The sequence below is a fragment of the Strongylocentrotus purpuratus genome, unplaced genomic scaffold (assembly GCF_000002235.5).
Source record: "Strongylocentrotus purpuratus isolate Spur 01 unplaced genomic scaffold, Spur_5.0 spur5_scaffold_1, whole genome shotgun sequence".
NCBI classification, from domain to species: Eukaryota; Metazoa; Echinodermata; class Echinoidea; order Camarodonta; family Strongylocentrotidae; genus Strongylocentrotus; species Strongylocentrotus purpuratus.
Genome location: NW_022145594.1, coordinates 26,324,547 through 26,345,216, shown reverse-complemented (window position 1 = coordinate 26,345,216; position 20,670 = coordinate 26,324,547). Strand labels below are relative to the sequence as shown.

Sequence of the window (20,670 nt, the reverse complement as noted above, 5' to 3'; positions counted from 1 at the left end):
CGGGAGTCGCATCCTTAACAAACCACAAGACATAGCATCTGAATTTCTTACTGCTTTCTAAACCTCCTTTACTGATCCCCAGGGAGTTCCATGTCAACCTGAGAAGTGTGAATTCCCAATAAACCAGCTACAGAATTTTGATATCTGTGTAAGTGATGTTTACCGCCAATTACTTTCTCTCCGGGAAAAGAAAGTCCCTGGTCCAGATAGTCTCTCTCCATCCTTGCTGAAACATACTGCCGTTGTGTCAGCTCCCATCCTCCAGCGTATCTTTTCGGTATCACTAGCTCTTGGTAAAGTCCCAACTGTGTGGAAATCTGCCAATGTTACTCCCGTATTTAAATCTGGTGATAAGTCATCTCCGTTCAACTATCGTCCAGTGGCCCTTACTTCCGTTGGGAGTAAAATCATGGAATCGCTGATAGTTGATAAAATAGATTCTCATCTGGATTCTTCATGTCCAATCTCCACCTTCCAACACGGTTTTAGGAAAGGAAAGTCGTGTGTCACCCAAGTAATACGTCTCACACATGAGTGGCTGAAGTATTTAGAAGGTCCTAAATCTTGCCCGGTCGATGTACTGTATTTGGACTTTTCACGAGCCTTCGATAAACTGCCTCATGATGTGTTGTTGCAGAAGTTAGCCATTCAGTTCAACATCAGTGGTAATCTCTGGCATTGGATAAAGTCACTACTATGCAGTCGCCGCCAACGAGTCATCTATAGAGGTGCTGCCTCTGAATGGGCTAGAGTGCCATCTGGTGTCCCCCAAGGGAGTGTGATTGGACCGCTTTTGTTTAATATGTTTATAAACGACTTGACATCTTTAGTTGACTCTCCTAGTGCGTTGTTCGCCGACGACACTATCATATTTAGGCCAATAAGATCAATTGTTGATTCAATTACCTTGCAAAATGATCTCACTAAAATCTCTAATTGGTGCTTATCTAACCGTATGTCTCTAAATGTCTCCAAAACGAAAGTGATGAGAATATCTGCAGCGCGCAAAAAGGTTGACCCGCCTGCTTACTTCTTGAACGATCAGCCAATTGAAATTGTCCAGAAAACGAAATATCTTGGAATAATCATAACCAGTAACCTGAAGTGGGATTCACATGTTGATTATGTTGTCTCACGTGCAAATCGTATGTTAGGTCTCATCACTTCCGTTTCTGGGGGTCTCTCATCACCGGCCCTACTTTGCCTGTATAAATCACTTGTTCTTCCGCTTGTTGAATATGGTATACCAGCCTGGTTCCCTGTCAATCGTAATCTATGTGACAGATTAGAAAGCATCCAACGTAGAGCAACTCGTCTGATACTAAAACAGTACCGACAACATATGCCCTACAATCAGCGTCTAAGGTCACTTAACTGGTACACACTTGAGTCTCGTAGAAAGTACTTGCTGATGTCATTCATTTGTAAATCTCTTTATAGATTCATTGACTGTGATGTAGTTATACAAAATATTCTAATGATAACACGCCGCCCTAATGAACTGAAGTTTCATCACCTACTTGCCCGAACACAGCGTTTGAATAATACCGCTTTGTATCTCTTTCCTCGCTTCTGGGATGAATTCCCTGTAGAACTCCGTAATGACTTTCTATTGTCCCAATATCAAACTTGGCAATCCAAATTGAAAAGCCAAATCTTTTCTCAGCTCTATTAGGTTTTTAGTATATATATATACATGTGTTTTATCCGCTTATTTTATTGTAGGATGATCAGTTATTATACCTTTTGTTTTTAGATGATAATACTGGTATACTCCTGCTTAATTTGATTATTACAGTAACTTAAAATTACTACTATCTACTATCTTCCACTACAGTGTATGTATTACTATTGTCAATTGAACAGCTTATGTAATTTCTTTGCCTTGAAAGTACATTACCCCCTGTTTTCCTATAATTGGTTTGATTTTATATGATTCTTGGTTTAAAAACGAACACTGTAAAGGAATAGTTTGTAGTTTACAATTCTTGCCAACCATTTGCATTTCTGCCCCTTAAATATTATCTCATATATAACACAAAAGCACATTTGTATATTTTAATTTTGTATAATTCAACCGTAAAATATTTATGTCAAATAACTGGACACCCCTAGCCTGTATTTTGATACCAAGACGGAGTCCATCATTCGTATTTGTTCCACTTTATATTTGTCCAATACGAAGACATGTTGCTTTTATTGGAAGGCTCTTTATAATTTTCCTTAAAAAACATATGAAATAATTTATACTTTATTGATTAATTTAAAAATTTGAGTTTCTTTTTTTACCATTGTCATATTGATTTTTGCTATACTCTTGTTACTTGTTACAATGTATTTATGTAGTGATCTCCCATGAGTACTGCAAGTCGGAATGTGGGACCTTCACGGTTTCGGTGATTTAGTTTGCCTGCCCCATTCCTGGCAACTTGTAATTGCTCATGGGAATCACGATGATTTTCATCCTTTGTTTTGTATGATTTTTTTCTTCTATGTAATCCTCTGTATACACTTTTTTTTGCCGAATAAATAATAATAATAATAAAGAAAAGCAGAGAAAACCTGAACCCCAATACGAAAAAAAAAGGGGAAAAGGAAGAGAAGGGGATGGGAGGCGCAATAAGTTACAGAGTGCATTTACTGAAGCGTTACGTATTTGACTTGAGATTGAATACAATGATAAAAGATGGGATTCATACAATCGTTTAAAGCCTCTTTTGCTCTAGTTTGACCAGGAGGGATTATACCTCCCTACATGGTCACTGACAGGTGATTATCTCATCAAATCAGCCATCAATTAACATAAGAAAAAAGGAACCATGGGGGAGCAACGTTAACCGATTAGGCATTGTTTGCTATATAGAGGGCGTAAGTAGCTATAGGTAGTGCAGCTGGGCTCTACAAACATTTTTTTTTAATAAGAATTTTTCATATTTAATATGAATATTAATAAATAAATATTTTTACATAAAACTGGCCCTTTGAAGAAAAAACTGTATTTTTCAAAAATATTTGCACGGACTTTAGAAAAGTGAATATTATCAGCATTACGAGTTTCGTGAGAATGTCTGTCATAATTAAATATAAATTTACATGACAGGGACCTTCGCAATAAACCCTTGTAACACATCAACATAAAAATAGCAAAATAAAAAATGATTTATATCATACAAAATTAGAACCTTTAATTGTTCAAAAGGTGGCAAAGCGTGGGCATTGAAAGGGGCATCGTAAATTATTCCAACAGCTTTCTTTCGTTATACATTAATGTTTTCGTCATCAAATAATCAGAACTATTTGACCATGTAATATTCCCGGGGGTCTCAGTAAAATATAAATACTGTGAGCATGCTTGACCAAAAAAACGCGTATAAAAGGGTGCTTTTTGAGATTGGACGCGGTCCGCGCGTTACCGCATTAAGGGTTCAAAAACGTCCATTTTGGGCCCTTTTCAAGAAAAAGAATAATTTTTCAAACTGATTCAAAGTCTTGCTGTACGCGCCGGCAAAACGCGTTTAGGGGTATTTTTTAGCCCTCGGGGCAGACCGACCAGGGAAGACAAAATCGGGTATTGATGCACATTAGCGAGACAACTGGCCGCCGCCTGCGCTTGCCGTTTTTTTTTAGATCTTCAGTAGATCCAGATTGATGCCCACGATACCGACCAAGACCTACCAAGTCTCACGGCTATAGCTGGTCTCTTATATTTTGTTTTCCATAGTACAATGTAGAATAGTAACTGTTTATTGTATATATATTGTGTACTTTTTGTACTTTACATTAAATAGATCAAACTTGAAACTTCTTATAGATGCATGTGCGCTAAACCCATTCGGAAGTGTACAGCTAGTTGTTGTTATTGTTTCTTTACAGAAATTAAGTTCCATATTGTGAATTGAACATCAGAAGCGCAATTAATTAATTTTACATTGTCAACAACTAATGATAATCTCTATCGTACTTCAAAATGCACAAGGGGCTACATAATTATGTTACAATACTTGTTTAGGAGTACACTTTTTTGAAGTACCCGTTTGGGGTGTGAGTTTTTGAAAAATCCCGAGCGAAATCCTCATTTAGGGTGTACTTTGGCTTTAGAAGAATTCCTCGTTTAGGGGTGTCTGGAAAACATATGGTCACGCATGCTTACAGTATTTCTACATGACTGAGACCCCCGGGATAAAATTGTATATTGCACAAAGAAGGCGAAAGACCTGATGCATGGCTGATCTTCAACGAAACGGAGTTAAGTATTTTGTCAACTCTGTTTGTTGCTACGACAGGTAGCCAGTGAAAACTAACTCGTTTGATCAAATTGTGGAAATGCAAGCATTACTTTAAACAAACAGAACTTTGTAATTCCTTGCTCATTTTTCCTGATTGAGATGTCGTGGGCAGAAACTCACCTTTTTTAGAAATGTGATTTTCTCCTTGAAATTCAGATACCGCCCGCCAAATGACTTTTTGGTTTCCTCTCTTCAAATTGCTTTTTATCACTCATGCGTGAAAAATGCATCATATGAGTTTCATCAAATGAAAGAAGAGGATCTAAGCTTTCAAAATATGTGTCATTTATTAATTATAATTGCGATTAAGTTATGATAAAACATCGATAGTTCTCGGTTTCGTTTTTGCTGGGACGCACTGTACATACAAGTATGTATGTATGTTTACATATTGCGTCTCAATACAAGTTAAAATGAGATAAAAGATTGTCCGTGAAAAGTCTGAGATTTCGATTGTTCATCATTAGCTTGGAATTCCTAATGTCCGAATGAAGCCCTATGTGTAAGAAGTCGAATTTACAGAACTGACAGAATCATTTATTTAGTTTTCTCTTGTTATACATGAATGTAGAGTGCGTCTCAGAAAAAAACGAAACCGAGAATTATCGACGTTTGATCATAACTTAATCACAATTATGTTTAAACATACAGAACTTTGTTATTCCTGGCTCATTTTTCGTGATTGAGGTGTCATATGAAAGGGCAGAAACTCAACTTTCTAGAAATGTGATTTTCCCTTTAAAATTCAAATATCGTCCGCCAAATGACTTTTTGGTTTCCTCTCTTCAAATTCATTTAAATCACTTATGAGTGGCATCAAATGAAAGAAGAGGATCTAAGCTTTCCAAATATGTGTCAATTATAAATGTGACTACTTTTTGATAAAACATCGATAATTCTCGGTTTCGTTTTTCTTGGACGCACTGTATATATATATATATATATATATATATATAATTTAGTTGCCTAAACTTTCCTTCTCTCTCTGGTCACCTCGCTTTATATTGCACACCATTACAACTTAACTCTTCTAAATGAAGCAATACAAATTCCATAATCTACATACATAATTTCCATGCACAATACCTTAGTGTGATTCAACCATGGTCTCACTGTAGACACACTCTATATTTGAGTATTAAAACCAAATTCCATCCATGCATAAACTATAAAGCATGTCTCTGTCAGGTCTGTGTCAATGTCATGAGTAGTTACACTAGAGATCCTACATAGACCATGCAATCTACATAGTGTCATGCACTCTAATATAGCACTACAAGTGACAAAGGTAAGTTCCTGTAATCTAAATCAGCCCAGGTTTTTAACTCGGCGCTTGGCGCCAACGTAAGTTGCCGAACAACAGTTATGAAACCAGCCCCTTTCCGATTAATTCATTCTACTTACTCTGTAAATCTGCCATGGCCATTCGATTCTTTCTTCCGTTAGCAGGGCAAATAGAGGCTTAATAGATGTAACTCCTTGCATTAATATCTTAATATCAAGGGAACGTTTCACAAAACCGTCATAAGTACAATTTCACCGTCCTCCCATCGAATAGCGTGTTAACTTTATATACGCGCGTTTCAATGGGTTGATGGCGAACTTGTACATATGACTGCATTGTCCTCGCTCATGTTCATGCATGTACGGGCACAACGATCATGAAACAGTTGTATACTCCTTACACGGAAATTCCACATGGAAAGCTCGCTTCACAATAGTTATATAGAAATGAATCGTAATTTTCCATGCCAATTATATCGTCTACCATCATTTACAATACTCATTTTGTTGTTGTTGGGCTCATTGGCGCTATCCAATTACCATACATATCCAATTACAATACTTAATCCGCTATGATGATTATGTAAAAAAAAAAAAAAAAAGGCCTTGACATTGTTTAAGAACAGTGGCACAAAAGCATTATGGGCTCTTGGAAGAGGTTACAAATAATTTGCGCAAATAACTTGCGCAAAATCATATACAAAATGTTTACTGAAATGAATGGCTCTTCAAATGCATTTATATTCTGAATATTGCATGTCGCTCAGCGAGTAACAGAATATAAACATTGGGACGGATTTTGGTGTCACATGTCCGTGTAGCCCCATATACACCTTTCTGTAAACAGTGCTTGTAACTTTACCAAGACTGGGCTAAATTTCACATCATCTTGATAATTCCAGAACCTTGCAGTACACACCAATACGTATATGCCAGATAATCAACATTTTCTGATCGATTTCACACCTTTTCTTTCACAATGCAATTGCATGACCTGAACTCAAATTTATGTTTAAAGGAATCTGCACGAAGACAACCTGCAAGTTTCAGTTCCGTGATGATTCAGTCCGACCTTAAGGTATATCACACACAAAACAATCCTAATGAACTTCGTTAACAATAATGATATACGCTGTTACCCGTGAAGTTGAAGCTGAAATTCGATGATAGCTATCAAAAAATATATACTGGTCTTAAGGGGAATACCATCCTTTTATTTGCTTGCAGGCTAAGCAGAATAAAAAAAAAAACAGACGTTTAAAAAAAATTGCATTTGTGATCTTTGCTTTCTCACGATTTTGATGAACACATGTCGTAAAATGATAATTTTAGAGTTGGTAAAATTTCGTTTCGTATTAAAGGTCTTTTCAATCTTTCCTGATTGTGCTTAAAATCCATTCAGGATTGTTTTTCTTCTTTCTGAGATGAATTTTTGCGCACTACGACTTCATATTTACCATAAATATGAATATGCAAAATGCACATTAACTTTTAGATCTTCATAATAAATTGCAAAGTATGGTGCTTAAGCAGAATTTTGGATCATGCAAGGAGAGAAGAAAAGTATTGAAATTATCCCTGATAATGTAAACACAATATAGGGGTATTACTAATTTCCAATTGTTTGTTGTTGTTGTTTGGGGGGGGGGAGACCAAACAGTTAACAACTATATATCAAATGTTATTACTCGGAGTTATGGAAATTGTTTAAGAAATTTGGTATGATCTGGATGCAAGCTAAAATTTTGTTTGTTTCAGCAAGGAACTACTTTATAAAGACGTTATGTAAATAACAATCGAAACAAATATTCCTTTATATACATGGTTAGGAAGAAGAGTTTAATTCTCATTTTTAATCAATTGTAGCAATTGCATATTAATATCCGTAATTCCGCATTGAATGCAGGCTTGAACAACAGTTATTAAAATGATGGTGTCGTGATCGCTCGGCTTAGAAGCTCTACAGCTGGTGCCAAATGTTTCCAGTTTCCATTGATAAGATATTACATTTACGTATTCCCAACTCATTTCAAAAATGATAATTTAGTTATCTCGAAAAGCATAGTGCATTGATAATGTTTACATTTGGGAAGCCAGTGCACTTTACTGTATAATGGGTAATGCCTAAAAACTTTGGTGCAATTTCTCGACCAAATTAGATAGGCGTAATTTGTTGACCTCCCTTACAAAAAAAAACCATGGTAGTACCATGGTAGTACCATGGTAGTGCCATGGTATGGTACTGTACCATGGTAGACGGTATATTGGCCACGGTACATAACCATGGTACTACCATGGTAGTACCATGACAATTATTACGGTAGTACCACGGTATAGTATACTACCACGGTACTGTACCATGGTACTGGACCACAATACCGTGGTATATACCATGGTACTGTTCCACGGTAGTATACCACGGTACTGGACCACAATAATACCGTGGTATACCATGGTACTGTACCACGGTAGTATACCACGGTACTGTACCACGGTACTGTACCACAATAATACCGTGGTATACCATGGTACAGTACCATGGTATACCACGGTATATATTTTGTTCCAGTACCATGGTACAGTACCGTGGTATACTACCGTGGTACAGTACCATGGTATACCACGGTATATATTGTGTTCCAGTACCATGGTACAGTACCGTGGTATACTACCGTGGTACAGTACCATGGTATACCACGGTATTATTGTGGTCCAGTACCATGGTATAATTTACAAATCTACTACATAATTAAAGCACTTTCAACACAGTATTCCTCATAATATTTGCTAGCCCTTGTTAATTTAATTTTGAAATAGCATGCTAGTGGTCTGCAAAATAGACGCAAAAATGACAGGAGCTGGCATGTCCACTTTCAACTCAATTATCCATTCAGCCGCTTATCTCGCAAACACGATCTATTAACAAAAGACATCACAATAATGTTGATCATTATTGTTGAATGATCATATGACGTATCAAACATCAAACAATGGAAACAATATGTTTACTTTAAAAAAACATTTATTCAAACGAGCTAAAATCTAGCTCGCGTAAAATATATAAAACAATTTACAGTCGAAAACTGAAGTCTATTTCTATAGCGAAGACTGCCGCTTGTAACATCATTATACAGGACACTAAACATTTTCAGCACACAACAATATTTTAAAGTGGTAAGTCTATTTCTATAGCGGAAGACTGCCGCTCATATTCAAATTACATAGTACATTATAAAAAAACTGTCCTTCCAGCGGAGGTGCGAGATTCGTTGACGATGTCGTACACGAATTCAGTCGAAAGACGAAATTTGAAGAAACAGTTCCATAATGAATGATGAACGACAGTCAAGAGTCGGCGATGTCGATTGGATGTGGAGTCCGTGTTCGGCGATGGTGAAACGCGGTATAGAGTTTGACGTCGAGGGTGATTGAAGACAGAACGATAGGTTAGGTCATCATTAATCGGAGTCAGGATCAGACCTGCAAACGACGAAACGCAAATCGAAGAAGGTAAAAAGGAGGTTCTTACCTTTAATCAAAGTTCGATGAGACTAGTGTTCAAAGACAGAAAAAACGTCGATAATGCCAATATCCAATTCATTATTAGAGTTCGCAACAATCTTCAAAGTTCAAACGCGAAAACGGAGGTCGACGTCAAAGACATGGTGATGGTGGCGTTGATGTATATTGGTGAAGATGATGATAAAGAACGAGGTCGATATGGAAACTACTCATTTGTCATGTTGCGTCTATATCTGTAATTTAAAAAAGACAATTTTGAATTAGAGTCTATAAAAAATTAAAAAAATGAATATCAACAACTGTCAACATAAAATCACACAGTCACAGACGCAGACATGACATCGATTAAGCGTAATTCGTTAATATGCTGGGTTTTTATGCAGTATGTTCTAAAAAGAATAAAACATTAAATCCTGCGAGCAATGATACTATAATCACAGCAGAGTTAATGTGTATGTAAATGGACAAATTTTGCTTCGAATGATATCTGCCCCATAAACCCATCAAGATCCTACATCAAATTACGTACATGGGATCATACATATTCAGTCTTAATATCCTGTCGGAATGTGTTTTAAGTCCCAGTTAACACTGTCATAAATAACTATCTAGACATCGAGTAGATCTATGTACATATTGTAAATAAGGTAGATGATTCTTAAACTTACCCATACTGTTGTAGATTAGCAGGAAAACTCAGTATTCAGCATTATTTTGCAGAGAAAACACCAAGATTCAGTCTAGCTCCTGTCTAGGCAAAGCTACATTGTGAATTTATAATGCACACAGTAGCTATATAGTGTAGCTTGTGCGTGCACTATTCCCAATGCAAGCTTTGTACAGCGATCCTTTGACACGTACACAGTACACATAGCTAGCCATTCAAAATATGCGGGGTTATATTGCACAACGGTTCCACAGGATTGGCTGTGTGTAGTACGTGTGTGTGTGTGTGTATGTGTGTATATGTATATGGGGCCTGTAGGTATGACCTTCTTTATGATATTTCAAGCTGTTGCACAATTTCTAATGTACACACCATTGATAAATGGCCAAATGAAAATAAGTTTTCAACTCTTGCTTTCCCCTAATAATAATTGCAGACGTTTTAACTACATTAATGAATTTGTTAAAATAATAAACTTAAGTCAGATTGCTAGATGTATATTTTAATTGTCAGTTTTTCATTTCAACTAAAATCTTAGAAAACTTAAGGACTATGAAATTACATAATTGTACTGGATTCACGCGATATCATTTTTTTAAATACATTTTTTTCTTTCTACAATTCTTATACTTTTGTTTGAATATTTTTTTATATTCATAACAATTTTGTTTTTAATGATACTTATGAGTTTTTTTTTTTTTTTTTTTTTTTTTTTTATAATTCTTTTCAAATATTTTTGAACAATAATTATTATAATTGTTTTGATTTTTCTTCATGATTCTGAAATATTTTTATTTTCATTTTGTTATTAATTTTTATGTTGTTTTTTGGGGTTTCATGCGTCCGCTAATTTGTTGTTGTTTTTGTTTTCAAAATTTAAAGTCCATTCTTTGAAACAGATTTTGTGGGTCGGTGGAATTGTGTGCACGAGGTAACTTTGAGTAGGTCTGTAACACACTCGGTTATACTTCGTGTGTTTAAACCATGCCAAAAGTTACCTTGAGCAAACGATTCGGTATATCAATAAGTTATAAGGAAACTGAAAAAGAGCAAAAACAAATGACAAACTAGTGCCAAACACAGAATCATGTTAACCATGGTAGTACCAAGGTTAGTACCATGGTAGTACCGTGGAAGTCCGGTAGTACCATGGTAGTACCATGGTAGTTCCATGGTAGAATCATGCGTACCATGGTAGTACCACGGTTATTATGGTAATACCATGGTAATACCATGGAAGTACGGTAGTACCATGGTAGTACCATGGTAGTATGGTAATACCATGGTAATATCATGGAAGTACGGTAGTACCATGGTAATACCATGGAAGTACGGTAGTACCATGGTAGTACCATGGTATAATTATGCCTACCATGGTAGTACCATGGTTATTATGGTAATACCATAACAACCATGGTAGTACCATGGTATACCATGGTTTTTTTTTTGTAAGGGCTATCACAATCACACTTTACTTCAACTTTAAGCAGGAGTCGCCAAAGTTGGGCCTAAAAACTGCCCCGCAATTAATTAGATGTTTAATCCCTCTCATTCAAAGATTTTGGCAAACAATCTATTTTTAGTTTAGAGGCAACGTGTTATCGTACAATGATCGAATACAATTGCAGTTATTGAATATCCATGTGAAAATATGCAATCATTGTTAAAACGTGTTCATCCGTCATACACTAAGGCATTGTTGTACTGCAAAATGATTTAGGGAACAATAATGGGGAAATCCAATTTCAACAGCATATCACGGGATGAACTGAGATACGCTCCGACCTTCACATGTCATTGAAAAGTCTCTCTCGTTTGGTATATTGTCAATGTTAATATCGGTAATATAATTTACGAACTTTATTTTCTCAGTGTACCGTGGAGATAACTATGAAACACTTGTGACAGTCTGGAATTTCATTATGATATTATTCATAATGATCTTAATAAGTTTGTTATAATATTGTTTACTTTTAATTATTAATCAACACTGTGCAGTTTTTGAGCAGTGATCCTCAGAAAACCCATTAGTCACTTTCTGGGTCCCGCATAATAGAGCTCTTGTACACGTGGTAAATCTTATCTCTAAAGAATGTTGTGGTTACCTCCAGAGGGTGGGAGAGTGAAGGCTATACCGCCCATCTGGATGAGGAAGGGTAAAATCCACTCATTCCATCTCATACCACCTTTGAGACAACACCCATGCTATAGAGAAGAGAACTTGTACGATATTTGACTTTCCATGACAAATTCCATCCAATAGGGGTAAGTTTATATATTTATTATATATTGCCAAAATGTATGTTTTGTGTGTATTATTACTGTGTAATCTGAGAGAGAGCGAGAGTGCGATCCCTTTGATTTCCCGAATATATTGAAGGTAATTTAGTACTTTCTCTGAGATATATTCACTTGACTGTGTTCACAGCGTAAATGCATTTCATATTTCGTTGCATGAGAATATATTTGTATTAACATTCGCTATACATGTGCTGTATTTGGTTTGCTTTGTCTTGTGAGACAAAGGTCTAGAAGTATTTTATTGAACATGATTTGCATGGATACTTTGATATGTTTCCTCTATCTGAGAATTATATAGTTCCATTGATTTACTTAATCCAATCCTGCTTCATAAACTTCTGTCTGTATTTCTTTACAAAGAGGGTTTCACTATTGTTGTACTAGAGAAACATTGCCCTTTTTATCAGTAGTAATTGTACAATCCGTGCATAACTGTTGAAATGTTATTTGTTGGATAATTTCTGTAGGAACAGAGATAGGTATATTTGCTAAGCATATATTTAGAATTCATATCCAAAATGATATTGCTTGTCGAAATAGGATCATTTGTATATATTCATATTCAGTAATGATTATTGTCTTATATCATTGTGCTTTAAGTTTATCAGGAAAAGGTATTTTTAAGGCTTGTTGCTAGGCGATAGATATTCTTGGAACATTATCGAGTAGCAAGAACAAATCTGTCATCAGCCTGAACTGCTGTTGACCAGTTGCATTTTCTGTTGAAACTACACACAATGTGCTTCTGTGTAGCTTTCGGTCAATGTTTAGACTAGAGGTGATAGGTCACTCAGGAATGTAGTTACATGGCCAAAGGGGCTTAACCCCGTTCACACTATGGCAACTTGTTAGTTGGGTGTACTGTGCATTAGGAATGCATGGGTCTGTTCATACTAGAGATTTAATCTGATTTAAGTTTAGTTCGGTTTAACTTAATCTGGTTTAACTTTCATTTTTCACTTGTATTTCAAGTCGAGTCTCTGTCGTTAATAATCAATTGTTATTATGTTACACAATTGGATTTAGTTGACAAACATTATCGTATTTAACCAATTCATTTATGTTTTAACTTAATAGATATTAAGTGTTACTTTAGGTTTTAGTATATATATATTCTTTGATGCATTCTTTGTCTCTCACTCTTCTCTTCCTCCTTACTGTAATCTATATTACTTTACGTTTACATAACGCCATATTTTGTCACTTAATTGCATAGGAGTTTAGTTGAGGAAAACATTGTAATGTGATTATAGTAGAGTCAAGCTACCAGCTTACTACTTTTATTACTGATTGTTTGTTTATTGAAACTCTTTATGAATACGACAATTTATGATTCTTTATTTTCTATTTGTATTCTTTCAGGGTTTATCCTTTCTCGGGTTTATTTTCGAGAATAAAGTATGACATCAAAACAACCTGGACCACAATATTGAGTCTTCATTTATCTCACTATTTGTGTTACACACTTCACTAAATCAACTTCTCCCTTTCTCTTCAATTTTCTTTCTCTGTCCTATTTTTCACACATAATTATTAAATCTCTCTCTCTCTCTCTCTCTTGTCTTTCTTTTTCTCTCGTACTTGCTCCCTTCGTTTCTCCTCTACCTTTACCTGTCTTCTAAATAATCTCTTTCTCTTCCTTTTTCTCTATTTTTTTCCTTTTCAACATTAGTTTCCTTTTTCTCTTTATATCCTAACAATTTTTTGGGGCAAGACATTTGCCATGCTTCTCACACTCGACACATGTGAGGTAAATGGGTACCTTACAGGACCCACAGAGCATGGCAATTTATCTTGGTTTAAAATAATGATAGGAATTTACACAGACAAGTGAGCTAGGATTGCAATAATGTACCTTTATTGAGGTAATGTTTATTTACATTAGGAAAGGCATTATTTCATGATGAAAGAGTTATAACAATGGAGAGATATGACTAACACATGTGTATGAAACAAATTTCAGATTGAACCTGCATTGCTGTATCCAGGGTATCTTCATGGTTTTGCTGGTTCTGTCGTTGATGGTGTCAGGGGCTTTTTAGGCCACAGTTAGCATTGTGCATTCGCTTTGTAACTTTCATAAGAGCAATGGAATACAGTCGATGGTAATAATTTTACACCTTCTTTGTATTGTAATCGCACCGTATAATAATAATAATAATAATAATAATAATAATAATAATAATAATAATAATAATAATAGTAATAATAATAATAATAGTGGGTTCTTGTATAGCGCTCATGTCAGTCAGATTTGACCCTCCTGGCGATCCCGATTATAATTGTCTATACCGATTGATAAAACACAAACGACTAATATAACCATCATTACGATAGTGACTGATCATGAGCAGTAGCAAGCCGAATAATCAGCTTCAACGTAGAGGGCAATATTATAATTATAAACAATCATACTTTAATCAAGTCTGCCAAATACATGTACATACAAGAATGAGAATTAGAGATTCAAACTTTGTTAGCTTTGTGTTCTTTATTTCAAGGAAATTGGAAATAAAGAGTCACATCCTAAGGTTAATTCTTTATCTGAAAACACAAAAATATTCAAAAACCTATTCTAGACTTTACTGCAGAAACTCAAAAGGATGAATGTTGCCTCGCATCGAACCCAAGCCCGGTATTTTGGGTCAGAAATTGATCAACATTTGCCACTCGATCTCTACCCTTGTGTACTATTATCATGATTATTTTTATTATTATTGTCTTAATCATCACGAATATTTTCATCATCGATATTGTTCTTATTACTACATGACTTGTTATCACCAAGATAATAAGGAGATATGTAGAAAACATAACTTGACTTCGGGTTATAAACTAAAAACTCACGTTGTACTCTGCTGCCATTGTATGGCGAACATGTCAAGTTCGGCTTTGCTTATAAACATGTTTGTTCAGTTGAGTCCCATCCGGTTCTACCCGGAAACAAATGAATCATTCAAATATAACATAGTAAGCTGTGAATTGCTTATGCATACGGTTCTACAGCAGCTTGTGATAAAGTACATGTATATAGGCTAATGAAACAGTTCCTCTATAACATTGCTCTACACGCAATTTCCAAATGTGAGAATTCCCACATTTGTGTGTATAGAAAAAAAGTGTACGTTTGGACTTGTATTCTGCGATGCTGCATCGGTGTGTACGAGTTAAAGTTACATGTACGTGATAGAGGGGACGAGGGTTAAGGAGGTTGCGAACCTAACTAGTCTCCCCAAGGCCCTTTGTCTTTCCACATGGATTGATTCGATTAATTGAATGGTTCATGCTTTTATTTATATTCCATGCACACAGAAAAAGGGAAACGAATTAGAGAGATAGTAGTAGTATGGAGGGAGATGTAACTAGTACATTCTGTAGACATTATAGGCATGGGTGCAAGATGTAAAAGCGAACTAAATAATTTGACAAAAATAATCATTGCAATTAAAGAGCTGTCTAAAGGTCATTGTTCATACTGCTGTAGAAAATCAGGTTTAAGTGCATTCCTGAAATAAGTTGCTCTCTTTTTGAAATCATTTGGGGCCTGTTAAAGTGGAAACATTACTAGCAAGTAGGGTTCTCAATTTTGGAAGGTGAAAAGAGCCGGCAGCTTACCTGGTGGGGTAGCTGTGTAATTTGGTATTTTTTCTAAACATTGTTACAACAACTCTAGGTAACTCATCCTTACTGAGCGAAAACATACAAATCCCCAAATTATGGGAAAACAGGTCACGTATCTTTTACATTTTGTTAGAGTAAAAGAGTGTATATGTGTGTCAGCTGGCGACAGGGGAGGGGCCAAAGAGGGGGCCGGATTTGTGAGAGAATATTTAGCGGCGAAACAGCCAGCCGGTGAATAAGCGGGAGAGGGGGGAAGGGGCACAATTTGTTTTGGTTTTGTTTTTCCTCCCGAAAATGTGAAAATTGCGCCGGCCGATTATTCGCTCAGTGGGCAGGGAGGGGGGGGGGGGGGGGGGGGGGGGGCTGGGGGGGGGGGGGGGAGTAGGGGGGGGGTTGGGAGGGGGGGGGGTGTGAGTACTAATCTTCTTTTTTTGGGCCCTCGAAAAAAATATCGCACGCCCCCCCCCCCCCCCCCCCTCTCCTTGAGCGCCAGGTGAGGGGGCCCATCTTAACAAAATTTTAACGTAAAATTAACATGTTTTTAACTGCATTTTTTCCCCAGGGAGGAGGCCCGGGCCCCCAGGCTCCCCTTGATCCGCCACTGATGTGTGTGCTCAAAAGCCTGAATGACTTATAATACGTATGGCTTCTTTCTGCCTCAGTCCTTTTTTGGTAACAAGTTGGCACAACTGACACCAGTAAATACATTGAATACTCTCAATCCTAAGGTTGATGATTTCAACCGCAGCCCTGGGTTTTTCATTTACACATTTCCGTGTAAAGTGCAAGTTACTTTTAGCAGCTTTCTGTAGAAAGTACAAATCAGAATGTCATAAGCATTTCATGATAAAAAATGGCAAGAAAATAGTATAGGTCATCCCCCCAAAATGGGTAACACTACATATTCGCCAATTATACTGGTATACACTAATATACAGTGACTTCTGTTATACTCATTAAAATTTCTGTTGTGCGAATGTTTACTTCCTCATCCATGTTCAGAAAAAAAATGATAAGGCCATATGAATTCAGATTTTTTTCTTTCTCTAACCAAATACAAGTGCATCATTCAAAATGTACACAGTTATACAGCCTGTAGTCAGAGACAGGCGCGTACGCAGACGGGGGTGGGGGGGGGGTACCCCCCCCTCAAGTTTTGGGGTTAACCCCCCCCCCCCCGCCCCCTCCCCTCAATTTTGTTTTATGTGTGGGTATCGGAGGATACCCCCCCCCTGTGTTAAAGGATGAACAAAATTGACCCTACCCCCCCCCCCCCCCCCCCCCCCCCCCCCTCCCCACTGAACGAATTATCGATCGGCATCATTTTCCAATTTTCGGGACTAAAAACATATTTAAAATATTTAAAATATGTGCTCTTATATGTGCCCCTCCACCACCGCCTTTTCAGCAGCGGGTGAGTAGTTGCGAAATTTTCGGCACGACTTTCAAATTTAACCCCCCCCCCCCCCCCCCTTGAACAAATCCTGCGTACGCTACTGGTCAGATATATGGACTTTTGTGTTGCTCTGATAACGTTTGCTTTGCATGCTCAGTCGGTTATTGTATAGATTTGAACAATCGTTTGTGAACAAAGAAAGCTCCATGAAGCCTTGTACACATATAGCGTTTTCCCGCTCCCAAGTGGCGTAGATTGAGCTCAGTCATCGGGGGGGGGGGGGGGGGTAATCAGTCTTTATTCTTCTTTTTTTCATCTTTTTTTAATGTCAAGGCACTCTTTGGAAAAAATCAAAAGCTTCAAGTCACACCAATCCAAAATACTTCAAAGAACATTCACTTTGCATCATTATGGCACTCGTCGCTTGCCATGTACACATGTACAGACATATTTAGTCACATATATTTACAGTATGATATTTATCCGACGTCATAAGATTGAGTGAACATTTTACCCTAACATATTATAAATGTTCTCGATAATCCGGGAAGAATATTGATAACTTTAAATGTTATAAACAAGTCAACTGTACTTTTTTTTTTAGCTTGCAACGATTCACATTCACTCCAGGTCGCATTTTCATAACATGTCAAATTATTCAAAGTTTGGGCATTTCCTAGCTATGAGGGTTTTTTTTTTTTTTTTTTTTTTTTTTTTTTTGGGGGGGGGGGGGGGAATCCTGTACAATGTATACCAAATTACATACCTCAGAGCATGGACCTACTAGTAGGTCCATGCTCAGCGTTATACAATTTTTTAAAGGGATTTATTATGATCTGGATGCAGGCTATCATTTTTTTTGTATATGCAAGGAACTAATTCATAAATATATAAGGTAAATAACAACGACAACAAATATTTCTTACTACAATTCTAGTACTTGGTTAAGAGGGAGATTTTAATTCTCATTTTGAATCGATCGGTTGCAATTACATACTGTTTTCAATAGTTCCACATCGTTCCACCAGAGTTATTGAAATAAAGAGGTCGTGATCGCTTGGATCACTTAAATTTTTATATGTTTTGGTAAATCTCGACAGAGAAATGCAACTTTTTATTTCATATTCAAGGCTTTTCCACAACACCGGACCACTTAATGTGATTGTGGTTCGAGAAAATTGATACTTATTTATTTAGGTATGATAATGTGACTGGACAGTCCGGTGGAAAATGGAACAACAAAATCCTTTTCATAAACACTATCATCTCAAAACTTAGACAACATGTGCTTCCTTAGCGGATAAAATTTTGATCACGACATTATGAGTGAGGAAAAGGTGTACAATATTGAATGCAGGATGAGAATATACATGATCTTCCTACTCAATATAACGGTGCTTTGTGTGTGCGGTTGGGGGGGGGGGTGTCCCCGTGAATGTATGTTGCGTTTGTTATTGCAAAATTGCAACGCGGGGAAAACCCAGTTGCTGCGGTTATTGTCTATTGTACATGTTGCCTGTCGACGGAAAATACATGAAATCTCAATTTAAAAACGATATCTAAATACTTATACTAGGATTATTTCTCGACTGTGAAACAGGAGAACATTGTGCAAGGAAAGAACTCCCTGGAAGTATTTAGGAAATAATTGTGTGATATATGTGAGAATTGGTGTAAGCTGGGAGGTTTTGAACTCATCAACAAGTGTTGATAATTCGACATTTAATCTTGCTGAAAGTCATATGCACTGCACTGAGTAACATGTGTATTACACTGGTTTTTGAAGGTTTTTTTTTTCTTTCTTTTTTTTTTTCCAAATTTTTATTGATTTTCGATTTTTTTTTGGTAACATTACAAAAACAACAATCATACAAGAATTAAATAATTGTATAACATTATAGTTGAAATATTTAGTTGAAATATTTATTGTTTACTGAATCATCATAGGTTATAACAATAATGTGACAATGTCTTTACATGAGTATAAAACATAAGTTAAATTAATTTTCCACATTCAGTAAATCATAGATACATACGCTCGAAGAGGTGATGATACAGAAGGGCTACAGCCTAAGCGTGACATCTTGATACGCTTGCAGCCCAGAAACATTTAAAATCATAACGATTGTAAAGTAAAGTAAATTACAGAACATAATTGGGGGAAAATAACAAAAAATAAACAGTGACTTGCAACAACAAAAAAAAAAAAAAATGGGATAGAGGGTGCATGGGAGGGGGATTTTCCTGCTATATCAAGGAAATGCTGACAAACATATATGATATCATGTGTTAATTTAAGAGATTTGTCAATATTTGCTCAATAAAATTGATTTCACACTTTTCTTTAAAAGTATATACTGACTTCAAGTTACGGATGTCAACAAACAGTTAGTTCCAAATATCCGGACCAGAATGTCTTATAGATTTCATAGCCATTGTTGTTTTAGGATTACATAAATGGTATTTATTTGATTGTCTGGTTGGGTATGTATGAATATTTCTATTCAAACAAAACATTGGTGGGAAGTGGGAAGGTAGGGAATCATTATGTAGACGGAACATGAACAGTGCTTTTTGTAAAAAGTTAATATCAGTTACTTTCAGAGTTTTTAACCTCGCGAATAGTGGATCAGTGTGATCGCGATATCCAGCATTGGTACACACACGAATCGCTTTCTTTTGTAAAAGTAGCATTTTATCAGTATATACTTTTGAGTCTGCCCACAGTATATTGCAATAAGACATGTAAGGAAGAATCAAGGAATTGTATAGCATATATAGAATATTCAAAGGCACATAATGTTTTAACTTATACAGTAAACCAACAGTGCGTGACACTCTCTTTGAAACGTAATGTACATGATCACTCCATTTCAGATTTTCATTGATGATAGTTCCAAGAAATTTAGTATTAAAAGAACAATAATCAAATACGAATCACTCTAACAATTAACCCCCAAAAAACAACAACAATCAAACAAACAAACAAACAGACCTGATGTAAAAACTAAAAATTCAGTCTCGGGTGGTTTGAACTATATCATTATCAAAATATAATTATGGATAATTAAAATAAATTCTCAATAGGGGACCATTTTCTATAGTGCATGTTTTCTTTGTGCTTTTGTTTAGCAATTACCAATTCTATATGTCTGATTTTGCAAATGAACGTTTCAAAACCTATGAAACTTACTACTAAATTCCTGCATTTCTGAATATAAATGTATCTCTTCAATAAGATAATTAAGTGATTTAATAATATTTTATGTGGTCCCTTCCAATCCTTTATGAATCCAAACATCATTCTTTTCCTAGATAGATCCTCATATCTGACAGATAGCTTTAGACCAATTTTATCAACAAAAACTCGTCTTAAATCTTCAGCAACCTTACACTCATAAAAAAGGTGTAAAGGAGTTTCAACAGAGGTCTCGCACAATGTGCAAAGTTCTGTCTGAACTTGCTTCATTTTAAATAGTCTCTCATTGGTGTATAGAATATTATGCAAAATTTTAAACTGGAAGACTCTCATCTTAACTTCTATTGTGCATTTAAATGGGAGTAGATACATTTGTGGCCATTCCTCCTCTTCT

The 20,670-nt window shown here is 36.1% G+C and overlaps 2 long non-coding RNA genes across 2 annotated transcripts; one reads left to right on the top strand and one right to left on the bottom strand.

Moving 5' to 3' along the window:
- Positions 1–8,574: 8,574 nt before the first annotated feature.
- LOC115921009 lies at positions 8,575–10,047 on the bottom strand. Its single transcript, XR_004062673.1, has 2 exons — positions 9,761–10,047; positions 8,575–9,325 (listed from the first exon to the last, which is right to left on the bottom strand). It is a non-coding gene; the product is annotated as an uncharacterized LOC115921009 (long non-coding RNA).
- A 1,845-nt stretch (positions 10,048–11,892) lies between these two features.
- On the top strand, positions 11,893–13,459 carry LOC105439079. The gene is made up of 2 exons (XR_004062672.1): positions 11,893–12,024; positions 13,423–13,459. It is a non-coding gene; the product is annotated as an uncharacterized LOC105439079 (long non-coding RNA).
- The last annotated feature ends 7,211 nt before the right edge of the window (positions 13,460–20,670 follow it).